This window comes from Stylophora pistillata, chromosome 12 (assembly GCF_964205215.1).
Source record: "Stylophora pistillata chromosome 12, jaStyPist1.2, whole genome shotgun sequence".
In the NCBI taxonomy this organism is placed as follows: Eukaryota; Metazoa; Cnidaria; class Anthozoa; order Scleractinia; family Pocilloporidae; genus Stylophora; species Stylophora pistillata.
In genome coordinates, this window is record NC_142530.1 from 19,557,507 (window position 1) to 19,571,200 (window position 13,694).

Sequence of the window (13,694 nt, forward strand, 5' to 3'; positions counted from 1 at the left end):
CTTGGGGATACAACTTTTATCTTCTCGCACTGAAAGTATCTCTTACCAATGAGCGAAGCAAACTCGTGAGAGACACAGCACTCGAAGTTAAATTAGTATCCCCAAGCGGCCATGTAATAACCTCTAAATGATGCCTCATGGCCGAGGAATATTCTTTTTTTTTTTTTTCGCTAGGTATCTACTTGGGATCGTTGAGATCGTAGTGTCTTTTTTTCTTTTTTTTTTTTAATTTCGGGAAAGTGAAATTAAATACTCTGTGACTTTCAATTACTTCTTTCTTTAAGCGTATTATTATTGAAGTGTAACGTTATTTCCTATTCGAGGCTGGGTTTCTCTTTGTTATCAACAGAAATGAAACGTAGAATAAAGTGAAGCAACGATCTTTGCAAGTTAGCTGCAACTGAACTTTCAACACCCTAACATCAGTGTACGTATTCTCCATACCGTTTTCCATATACTTCCTTAAGTGCTTACAAGAATAATTTGGTTCAACAATCAAGAGCTCATCATCATCATCATCATTTATTTATAAATGTTGTTACTACATAGAAACATACATTCAAAGTCGGACTGGCCCGCATCTAGCTATGCTAATCTAGGCGGGCCAGTCCGTCAATAGCTACAGTCTATCGTTAGCTTATTACTATCAATGTTAGTAAAATAAAAAGAAAAATAAGAGAAGAATGTAATTTACTAGATAATATTTTGCTTGTTTGTTTGTTTCTCTCTCTTCCCTTCCCCCTACTTCTACTACTACTTGACATTTTAATTTAGCTTAGAGATGATTTTGCGAACCTCAATGAAAGAGTCTTCATCTTCGAGTACACTTAGTAGTTAGAGCTTCATCAGGTTGTGATCATTTCCTTTATACTCGTCACCTTAATGTTTGATTCAAGAGTATGATTGTAAGGAGAAGTTAAATGTTAATCACTTCAAAGGGTTAAAAGGAATTAAAAAAAAAAAAAAGAAAAAGTGCACATGGCTCATTTTAGACTAGGTTTACTCTAGAGGAGAGTTTTCCGGATTCGTAAATGTTTCCGGATTCATCAATGTTGGAGTATTCGGATTCGTAGGCGTTTACGCTGAAAGGATATTCGGATTCCTGACCGTTTATACACAACGACAACTTCGGGAACCTTCGAAATGAAATGGTTACCAAGCCCAGTGTTGTTTCGTCGTTCGATCGACAAAGTGAAAATGCCTCCCCCAAAAAAGGCTAGAGTAGATCCAGATGCCACTGAGGCAAATTTGAGTTGGACAGATGCCAAGTCATCTACTTCGTCGGCGATTAAGTGTTGCTGACGTTAAACTTCCTTGCAATAATAATTTGCGTTTCCTCAGATATACTGCGGTACACATGATAAATTTATCGCCTGAACCTGCAAAAAGATTAGGCAACCAGAGACCGCCAGCAATGTTAGCACCAGATCCTCCATTTTGGTTTCACCCCAGACTCAAAAGATTGCAGGCGAAATAATATCCGGATTCGAGAAAAAAACAGCGCTTACACGACAAAACTTACTAGATTCAAAAGTTATCGGATTCAAAGTTCCCACTTTAAATTCCGGATTCAAAATCTCCGGAGACTCGATCAAACCGGGGAGCTTTTATTTCGGATTCGTCCGCTTTCGCGTAAACGGAAAAATCAATCCGGTACTAAAACGTTTAGGATTCATCACGAATCCGGACCAATTTCCTCTAATGTAAACCTAGTCTTAACAGGATTGAGAAGGGGTCTATGTATGTGATGTGACTCCGTGCTACGGAAAACTGTTCCAGGAAAATTATTGGTGCTTTACTTTGATTATAAATTTATTACCTAAACAGCTCTGATGCAGCTCATTGACACTGATTGTTGTGAAAAACATGACGAGCTTTGCTCAAGAAAAAAATTCTCAGAAGGCATCGTAAACTGATGCCGAGGTTTGGGGAAGAAGGCGTTGGGTGGATGTCATCACATTAATTACACCACAATGTAATTATACAGATTAGCGTCCACGAATCCACGAGAGATACGCGATTGCGTGCGAGTTAACGCGGGGTCATCTGTTGGCGATGAAAATCAAAATCATGAAATGAAATGAAGTTTGTTGTGCGCGTAATGGTCATAAAATACTGCGTTTTCTCTGTTTCTGCCTGTTTCCTTATAACGACATTTTTAATCACGTAGTCTTTCAAAGATCCTTCCTTTTCACAGAAGAGGCAATACCGGCGAGGCGCCGTATTCGAAAAGCCTTTCTTTCGATTATTTAAGTATGATTCTTTCGCTTGGTTTGCCATAAAGCAGTAACAAAAGATATCGCAATTTTCATGTGCCGCACGACCTGAATAACAACCGTATCGAATTTCCAGTATTGCGTCACTTGGTGGATCGATCAGTGTTCACGCTTTGAGATCGTAGTACACGATGTTACTGTTTTGGTACAAAACCTGTGGCGGTCGCACGACTTGGCCTCGTATCCTGGTTAAATTCTTACCAATATTATAATATTAAACCTCGACGAGATTTTTCATGTCGAAATGTCGAAAAGCATCATGTTTTCGGTTTCGAAACCATTCGAAATGAAGTCATAGAGGCAGTCGGATTTTCGACGGGCGGCTTTCCACCGGCTAACTTAACCACGCAGAGTCTTTGCAGGATTACAAGTGCCACACTTGACCCTTGCAAGCATTGGTATCTACTTTTGAAAGAGGTATGTGACGTTCCTTTGCGTAAATATTTCATATGCGATGTATTTAAGATATTTCCCGACGAAATCCAAAGTGTGGCGACACGGGAACTTCAGCCGGCCAACTCATCGTTCGAAGTAGTGGGGTTAGCCAGGATTCCCGACCTCGTTCACGTTGTGTTCACGTTCGGTCTAATAGCTGGTCTATCTTCTTCTTAATAAACAATCCCCGACGAACTTATTAAATCTGCGGGATTTATGACTATCGTAAATCTGGTGAACTCCGCCACGCTAGACTTTGAGCCCGAAGGCGCGAAAAATTTAACTTTTGGCGCCAAACTCAGTCACGACTCCGAAGAGCTCGCTTCCTAACTTACCGAAAGATCAGCTAGAGTAAATTCCCTTGGAGTGGAACTGAAGAAGCTTCGAACACAGATTTCTCATCTCGAATCAGCATGGAGTCAATTTTACAGACCCTTTTTTCCACCTCAATGTTCGTACCTTGTCGTGGTGAGGTGGCTTGAGTGCCTCAATGACCAATTGCAATACAATGCCTTTAAAGAATTCAGCTTCAGTTGGTGGGCTGTATTTTCTGCAAGGTAGAGGCCAGACTAACACGGACTTTGTCATTGTAGTCATTGCTATGATTATTATAATTATCATTATTATTAATGATTTTGTTATTGTTATCATTATCTTTATGATTGTGATTGAATCATTTTCAAAATGAAATAGGCTGCTCAATGAGGATGGCATGCTGAGGCAAGTAGATTTTCATTTATTTACCCCCCCTCCCCCCAAGTAGAAATTCAAGTGTTTCTGATAGTTTTTCTCTTTACTAGAATGTTAGAATGCAGAAGATTTTCTAAGACACATTGTTCAGAGGGCTTGTCTTAAGTAGTTGTTTTCTGATTCAAAACCACCTGCCTAGTTCTGTTTCTCTTGGGTAGTTAGTCCATGGACTGTTGTTATCTGATGGCAGAACTAACAGGTGGATCTGTTTCTCTTGGGTAGTCAGTCCATTATGGGCTGTTGTTATCTGATGGCAGAACCACCAATCTGTTCTGTTTCTCTTGGGTAGTCAGTCTATGGACTGTTGTTATCTGATGGCAGAACCAGTCCCTATTTTTTTCAGCTCTATGCTGTCAGTCTTTTATGGACAGTTATTTTTATCTGATGGCAGTTTTAGCTTGCTCTTTTTGTTTTGAAAAATGTGTTGCTTATGCTGTTTGTCACGTATCATCTGTTATTAGTCGGAGGCACTTTGGTCAATCAATGCTATCATTGTCTTCATTATTATTATAGTTGTTAATTCAGCTGCTACTCTTCTCTCTTTGCCACAGGGCCCACTACAGACAGCACTAGCTTGATGAAGTCCCAAAACCTTTCACAATGAGCCAACTCAAGAATTGCAGTCCTGAACAGTTTTTGGGGTTTTCCTGGCTTTTCTTGAGATTATTTTGTCTCAGTTTCAATTACTTTGATACTCATTCAGCTAGACTAACAATAACACTATTTTGTTCATAGATAAACATTGAAATAATCATAATAGTAATATAAATGATAATAATAATGATTTGTTATTGTTATCATTATCATTATCTTTATGATTGTGATCATCATTTTCAAATTGAAATAGGCTGCTCAATGAGGATGGCATGCTGAGGCAAGTAGATTTTCATTTAATTCCTCCCCCCTCCCCCCAAATAGAAATTCAAGTGTTTCTGATAGTTTGTCCCTTCAATAGATTGTTAGAATGCAGAAGATTTTCTAAGACACATTGTACAGAGGTCTTAAATAGTTGTTTTCTGATTCAAAACCACCTGCCTAGTTCTGTTTCTCTTGGGTAGTTAGTCCATGGACTGTTGTTATCTGATGGCAGAACTTACAGGTGGATCTGTTTCTCTTGGGTAGTCAGTCCATTATGGGCTGTTGTTATCTGATGGCAGAGCCACCGATCTGTTCTGTTTCTCTTGGGTGGTCAGTCTATGGACTGTTGTTATCTGATGGCAGAATCAGTCCCTATTTTTTTTTTCAGCTCTATGCTGTCAGTCTTTTATGGACAGTTATTTTTATCTGATGGCAGTTTTAGCTTGCTCTTTTTGTTTTGAAAAGTGTGTTGCTTATGCTGTTTGTCACGTATCATCTGTTATTAGTCATAGGGTGACTTTGGTCAATCAATGCTATCATTGTCCTTAGTATTATTATTATTAACTCAGCTGCTACTCTTCTCTCTTTGACACAGGGCCCACTACAGACAGCACTAGCTTAATGAAGTCCCAAAACCTTTCACAATGAGCCAACTCAAGAATTGCAGTCCTGAACAGTTTTTGGGGTTTTTCTGCCTTTTCTTGGTTTGTTTTTGCCCCAGTTTCAATCACTTGGATACTCATTCAGCTAGACTAACAATAACACTATTTTGTTCATAGATAAACATTGAAATAATCATAATAGTGATATGAATGATAATAATAATGATTAGATTAATGGAAATAATCATAGGAATTATAACCATCAGGATAATGAACATTATTTCTCTAACTATTGTAAATATTTTTATCGTTATTATTATTATTATTATCATTATTATTGTTATCATTGTTATTATTATTATTATCATTATTATCATTATCATTGTTATCAATGTTATTATTATTTCCATCATGAATTATTAGAGATGCTTGGAAAAAAATGATCTATAGTTCCCTCCAACTCATTATTCTTTCAGTTAAGTGAATTAAGACTTTGTGAACAGTTACTGCTTTATTCTGTCATTCCTGATGACCATAGAAATGGTGAAAGTCCACAGATAATATCCCTCTAAGAGTTTCTCCAGGTGTTTTTTTTTCCTCTGAATTTGGTTACAACAGAATGAAGGGCATCAGAGTATAGTGCGCCCAGCTAGATATGAATTGCATTAATATTACAGGGTCATTTTGCTGTATTCAGGGTTTAATCTTAGTCTTCTACAGACAAGTTTGTACCTCTAAATGCAAAACACATTTTACAAACTTACAAAAACTGCCAAGAAACAGCTACTAAATTTATGGAAACATGACGAACAAGTCAACTAGACTGTGTACTACACATCATTGAAATCAAAGTATCACTTTAGGAACATAAAATCGCAAGGTCAGTTTCCCATTTTTAGTGCCTGAGAAAAGATCAGGCCACCAGATTACTTCAAATTCCCTGGTTGCTCGTCCATCTCAATTGCCAACAACCATTTTAGTTTACTGGGTGAGAATCGTGCTTGATTTCTTGCCCCATGCTCTTAATTGGCCGCCTGTAAAGCTTGTTGAGAGTTTAACAGCTACTACTTGCAGCAACCTCCATATTCCCCCGATAGCTTTTCTTAACTCTAATGGTACAGAACTTTGATGACTCAGACCAGAAATAACATCATTCACTCTACCATCCCTGTAATAAAAAACTTTGGATTTTTCTCTCCATACAGGGGGCCGCAAATGTATTTTTACCCTCGCACGTTTATAAAAGCATTCGGCATGCCTGCTAACAAAGCTTGGATGTATGTTTCAGGAACTTAGTATCTTTCAACTCGACACCATTTGCCTGAAACCAAAATAATAATTACGAAAGTTAAGAGATTATTTACTTCTGGAGTGAAATGTACTAAATGATTTGCCCTTTCAAACATAAACCTGAGTTATCAGGTTTTGTCAATCACAAAATTACACGCCGGGTTATTAGTATTCCTTGGGGACCTTCCTATATTATCATAAATATCTACGACAAGCAGGTCATTTAGCTAGGTAATCTATGTTAAAAACCGCGCTGTACAGCACTTCGAATTATTTTCCTCACTCATTTTTCTCACACTGCAACTTCGCGTACAACGCAATTATTACTACGCAGTCATATCTGGTGTCCAATTGGGAGGAGAGCTTATTATTTTTGTTTAAGAGGTGAATTGCGATTTCTTGTATGTCCCCTATTTCGTCGAAGAACAGCTCGAACAAATACTGAAAGTAATGAGTAAGTCACTATGAACAACTACTGCAAAGTGACAGCACTATCGTGCCAAACTGAGAACTGTTCTTTAATGATTTTTAACATGAGCCACCAATTCTTACTATTTTTAATTTCTGCGTTTTAATAGACTTTGACATGTTCTTGAGAAGATATTAAATCGGTTAGCGCTGTTGTTCCCTTCTAAATTATTTTGGTGGAAGCGCCTCAGAAGACACTGGTTTAACTAAAACCATGTTGGGCGACGTTACATTTTGACTGCACAACCCGCAATTAAGTTTAATTTTAACAGCTATTCGAGTGTGTGAAGAACGGAAAAGAGCAAAATTACATACCATCGGCCTTTCGATGCACGGACGAATTAAAACCTTTTACAATTCCACTTATCCATTGCTTGTAACTGATAGACCTTGTCCTTATTCTTGCGGGAGGCCGTACGATCTGTTGTCCATTGTAGAACTTGGCAAACAGCGCACTCTGCCTCGAGCGCAACAATGTGATCTTTCGATTCTCTATCTCACTAGCGCAGTTGTTGTGTTGAACATGGACGAATAATACATCGCAGCGTGTCTTGTAGATAGCTAGAGATGCCATGCATGTTTAGGATAAGCGCTGAATACGGACGAGCGTGAAAGCCGCCACTGAAAAAGCACAATCGACCGTTTTTCATTGTAAGGATCAGGTCTTTCACACAGCTGTCTGAATTAAAGAGAGGAAGAACGTCGATCTCGCTCACCTAAGTAGCGAAGTACACCACGAGCGGCGACGATGATCAAACACCTGGAAGATCACCGTGGTGTCTCTCTACTCTTTGGTATCATAACCAAGAGCGAGCCCTTTCGACTTGTCACTAAGTTTTACGGTTTATAAAACAAAGGCCCCGCTCTACACAAAGCCTTAAAGAATGAAACACTAGAAAAGCTTACTTAGCTTGGAATTATAAAAATTTCCCTTCTTAAAAATCGAAGATTTTCATGGTTTCCGTAACTTCGTATTTTTCCAAATTTCCTCTTTTACATGTTATGCTGTTTTGCATTTTCTTCAGCGTATAATTTATTTCAGCGTCGATCATTTATCATCCTTAGAAGAAAATATTCTGATCTTTACGTTTAACTATAAAATTGCTTTGGCTTACATTGTGCGCATAGAAGGAGCGTTAAATTAAACATGAGTTGATTCCACGCGAGGGTTTTACCTGGAAAAATGCCTGCACACGAGAGACAACGACATTACCGCGTGTCCCTTTCTGGAAAACATTCGTGTTATGACAAGAAAGGTCAGCTTAAGGGTTTTGGGTTACCCAAACTATGCAATTTTGACGCCGAAAAGTGCCAAAAAGTAATTACAGAAACTTCATCCGCAACACCTTGAACGTGCTGTGGGCGCGAACTGAGATCTTCTCTTACAGTTAATAATTGCCAGGCGGAACTCAGATCCGGCTTAGCCTAATTTGCATAAATTTTTTTGGTGGGCAAAGCTCGTCATGTTTAAGAACAGTAAAACTTCCTAAAGGAGACATTTTCAGGACCCAGGAAAATAGAGATTGGTTGGTGTTTGTCTGACTCTAAAAAAATGACCTTAGAATACGCTGGACGCATTATTCCAAGCACTTAGCTAATGTGTCCAAAACCAAACTTATTTTTTATTAAGCACTCCACTCTCACAAGTACATCAGGTCGATTTACCATATTTATTCAGCTATAAGCCGAGCGATTTTTACATAAATTAAAGCGAGAGTTATGCGAACTTTTAGCCAAAGAGGGGGTTCAGCTTATAATCAAGAGCTTTCAAAAATAAAAACTTCAGCGTATTTAAACAACACCAAATGGGCATGTTTTCATTTAGAAGCCGAACTTAGTGGAGAATGCGACTGGTCAGAAGACCGAACCGCTTTGGCGTCTCATCCATGTTAAAATCCTCGACAAGGAGTAGTAAAGTGCTCACTCAATCGTTAGTGACATGTTGACTGGTTAAGGTGTCCGGAAATTAAAAGCGGGCTTTCGGACCCAGAATATGTTTCCTTTTCCCCTGAATAAAAGTGACAAAAATTTTGTGAATGAAGGTATCCCCTGATCTAGTACCCAGGTTATACCGTGTAACTGTAACTGAACTGTGCAACCGCTTGGCCGTGGAAGGTCTGGGTAAGAGATTAGGTTCCAGTAACAAACTCCTCCGATACAAGTGTCCTTTCGGGAGAGTTACAAGTGTAAACGTTATGTAAACATTTCTCCGAGACCAAACTTGTGTCCCTTGCATGTAGTGCTTTCCACGGCGAAATGATAAATGGGAATGCAAACGTTTTTCAAGGATGAAACCAGCTCTCTCGCACCCTTTTAATGTCTGTATATTTTGCATTCACCCATCCACTGACCTAAACATGAATTGAAAACTTTTCCATGACCGAGCTTGTGCACCCCAACACTCTCCCCTCTTGGATGGGCGTCCCAAAGAAGAAGCCCAAACGTATTGCTGTTTGAACATTTTGAGCTCTTTCGTGAATAAACTTTATTCAGTATCGGCATTAGAATTTATTAAAAAAAATTAAATTGCACTTTGTCTTAACGGCTAAGAATGCATTTTCTCACGGTAACCTTCACGATCAAGGACTGGAAGAAGGATTAATTCAAAATCAAGGCAACATTTGTGGGTAAGTTTGTCCTTCTTGTTACATGGTTAAAAAAATATCTCATTTACTATTTGATTAAGTATGCGTTTTTTCCTTGTTTTTCTCAAAGCTGTTAATACCAATTGTTATAACACTACCTTACATGGTCTTTAAAATCTCTCTCTTACTTTTAATCTCAAAATATTGCCTGCTTCATAGTGAAATAACATTAAATAACAATGCATGACAAGGCCTTCTGATTGAGTTACACGCTTCGTCCCCCCCCCTCCTCCTCCCGAGCCAAATAAACTCGGAACAACGTCAGTGTGAGATACCATTGGAAATAGTATTATCGTCTTCTTGAATACTGTATTGAATCGCATCAGGTCCTTTCAAAAACTGCCAAAACCAGAATAAAAACAAATTAAAAATTGAAGGGTACTCTTTTCCCTACTTATTCTCTGTTAAATATCGTCGTTCATTTACAAATCGCGCATGTTGAAGTCAGCGTATCCTTTAGGTAATGAGGGGAATTGGGAGGGGGGGGGGAGAGATGGAGGAGGAACAAACCAGTGAAATTTCAGCGCATATGCCAACGCTGTGATGGCTCGGTGCAACGATCGGCGTATGTTCTCAGGTTGTTATAACCAGGTTACCTTTCAGAAGAACTAACCACACTCGCCAATAAGTCGAGGTGTCTTACATGGGTATAACCTCTTTTCTTTAATACTCAAAACAAACGAAATGGCACATGAACAGGAGCAGTAAAGGTAAAGGTACAGGTAATTGTAAAGGTACCACAATTTATGCCGTGCTGCTGGCCAGTAGAACTTACAGGCTCAAATTCTTAGAGAAGTAATCTCAGTGATTTAAGGCCTGTATTAATAGCTTATGAACAAAAAAAGGGACTAAATTTTTTTACCAGAAATATATTCCAGTAGATCTTTAAAAAAATAGTAACTTTCTAGTTAATGGAATATCAAACACCATTTCGTACCTTGATGAAATCCAAGAAGGTGAGCCCAAGTGCAAAATAAACCTAAAATAATAGATCACAAAGCCTTTATTATTATCAATATTTTTTGAGGTCCTGTCCATTCGCATTATTATTAAACTTTCCTTTCTCCTAACGTAAAAGGAAAAAAATAATTCTGGTGTTGTACATTTGAATTCTTTCCCCTCATCCACATGAAATTGAAAACTGGGATTCGTCATATATGACGTTCCCACTACACTACGTCATCCGTTCAAACTGAGAGATGGACGGTGGGAGAGATCTCTTTTTCAGGGGGCGTGGTTGAGTAGGTATACCATTAAATCTTCCCAACGGAGACTGGTATTTATTAGATGGCCCATAAAATATTGGCTATTGTTTTTACCGGATAAGTGTGGTTAAAAGGCCAAACTGCAGACGATGGGCGACTCAAATTGATGAAGTCTTCTTCGCAGCCGTTATTTGGTCTCGTCACGCAATATGACACTCTCCCCCACCATCGGCCAGATTTATGGTACCCGATAAAATACGAGCTGTGATTGGATAAGTAGTCTTGGCGCGACTGGCTCAAAAAATATGAGCCGCGCTCTGATTGGCTACACTTAAAGAAAGGAATGTTCCAATTAAAGCATATGCCGGTGGGGTAGAGTGCGCGTCACGTGAAAAGAACAGAGAACAGTGGTGAAGGAGACTAAAATCGATGATGAGGATAAATAAGAAATAAACTAGAGAAGCCAAAAAGAAATTGTCCAAACGGTATCGAATAATAAAAGTTGCTAAATGTCCTAGCTATTCCAGGCTCTCAGTTTGTTTGTTTGTGGCGAACGAGAGAAAAAGTGACGCATTTTCGCTCGCTTTTTTTTTAATTGCCTCTACTAACCAAGAGCCTGCCAAACTTAATCTAAAAAAGGATTGGCCGTCATTGCTCTCATTTTAAACTTTGGTACAAGTCAGTCAGCATTGACCCTACTCTTTAAAAATTTAAAATACCATTATTTTGTCTGAAATAACACTTGGACGTTGGAGGGTAATCATACAAAGGCCGAACTAGCTTCCACATATTTTCCATTTAATTATTTAAGAAAACTTAGAGTTTCATCACCCTCCGGGTGATAAAGCTTGTCTTGGTGGATAATGTACTGAGAACAATTTTTGTGCCCCACTTGACACTTACGCGTAAATCTTCTACAGCATTCATTACAGAATTGCGGAAATGCCTCAAAGCTGCGCTCTATATTAAGCCCTACGGGATCTGTTTCGCGGCGGAAATTGTGCAGCATCAACGGTACTGACCAGAGTATAGAAATAATACAAAGAGACAGCTTAGCTTACCTTCCATTCTTAAACGTTCCCATGATGGCTTTATCTCCCGTGAAATACAACACAGGAATCAAAGCGAAAGGGAGCTGGCAAAGATAATAAAAGTATTAACAAAATTCTCGAGCGTCATTTAGTACTGAGTTGGAAACATTTTTTACTTCGATCTGTGCTTTTATTGTTACATTTACAGCTGCCAATTCTACGAGTTACTCATCAGAAAACCAAATGTTAAACTCTTGCTTTTTTTTTCTCGAAACCAAACAAAAGTCGCTACCGGAACTACGTCACAGTTCAACCCTTTCACTCTCAATATCTCATAAGAAATTCTCCTTACTGTCTGCCATACACTTCTTATGATATTAGTTTGGAGAATTTGATATTGGATCAACAAATAAACCCCCTATTGATATTTTTCTTTATTCTCATCACTTGCCTACTTCGTATTGAATTGATATTATAAGGAGAAATGCTGTCTTGGTCACTGGCGGAAGTTAAACAAGGTTTTTTCGGACAAAGGTTTTTTTCCCTTGTAATACATATATCTTATTGGACATTTTGTTGCGTACTATCGCTGAGTATTTTTACGAGTTGTGCCGTATTTTGACGAGCCCGTAGGGCGAGTCAAAATACAAATAATGAGTAAGAATACTCAGCGATACCATAGTTAGCAGAAGGGACTGGTTATGAAACCCGGTAAACATCTAAGGGTTAAACAACCGTTGCAGCACTGACCATTGCACTAAAGGGTCCGTGGCCGGGGGCGCCTGAAAAACAAAAAAAAAAAAACAGCGCGGTCGGTGATGTTGAACAGACCCGTCACACGACTCTGACCGTGCACGAGTTCATTCAAGATGGCGGACGGTGTAGACGAACTGTTTGTGGAGAAGATTTTGAAGCGATCTTGGGTATTTTCGAAGACCATGACGAAGTAGAAGAACAATTTTCCGTCGCAGTTAGAAATGTAAGTTCAAAAAGTTGCAATTTCGAGTTGTGATTTCGCACTACTGAGCTTAAATTTGCCACAGATGGGCTACTCGACGCGTGTACAAACGAAATTCAACAAACGCTGGTGTAAAAAACCATGCTTTTATATTGCCGTTTCTATGAAGGGAATCTTCTTTAGGGCTCCTGCCAAAACAATAAATACTTATAAAAAGCTTCTTAAGAGCTCAAATCTCCGGAATGTAGTGATTTCTCGAAATTATTTTAAGTGGTAAACCTTGTAATTGATGGAGCTTCGCGGCTTCACGATACTCTCTTGATCGAAAAAAGTGGCCACCGAATTTTTATTTTTAAACTCTTAAGTAGTTTATTTATTTTACAATGGAAATTTTTGTAATATCTTTGTAGGCTCAGCGTAAGTAAGTAAGTAAGTAATTTTATTTAACCAGTAAGTAAGTAATTTTATTTAACCACATATCGCATATGAGCTTTTTAGCTCGTTTAAATGCAAATGTGGAAACCCACCCATCCCACCCCAAGGGAGGACATCCATCACACAGTAATCTCGTGCGTGGGAAATTAACGTCTCCTGCCCCTAACCCTGCAGGAGACGGGACCTCCATTTATTCGTCCCTATCCGAGAAGACTAGAATATCTAACCATTTCTAGATGTTAAAGAAAGGAAGCATATTCTTCTCAGTTAATTTTAAGACCCTGAGTGTTGGTCCGGCCGGTATTGAACTCTCGACCTCCCGCACAGCAGTCCGGCGCTCTCCCAATTGAGCTAACCAGGCGGCGGTTTAAAGAAATTTATTTGTCATGACTGCGGAAAGAAATACAAAACAGGAGGAGGTTGTGACAGACACAATGCTACAAAACACAACAATCAACAGGAAGGATTGGAGCAGGTGCAACAGTTAAGCCTGAGTGTTCTTGAAGAAATAATTGACCGTACTGTCTGCAGTGTTAAGGAAAGGAAAGTTTTTGCAGAAAATTTAAGGAAGGAGCTCAGCAATTACTCATACCAACAGCTACAAGAAGACAGCAAAGAATTCTCTGCTATAAAAGCAATCTATGAAGGATATACAAGAAATGGAGCTGCAGAAAAGTTTTATGGCAAATATTATGCAACAGCTGCCATAAAGTCAACCCAATTCATCAGTGGACTTTCCAG

The 13,694-nt window shown here is 38.8% G+C and overlaps 1 pseudogene; it reads left to right on the top strand.

The window, feature by feature from the left end:
- Window positions 1-12,429: 12,429 nt before the first annotated feature.
- Window positions 12,430-13,694, top strand: part of LOC148719147 (uncharacterized) — a 2,172-nt pseudogene continuing 907 nt past the window's right edge.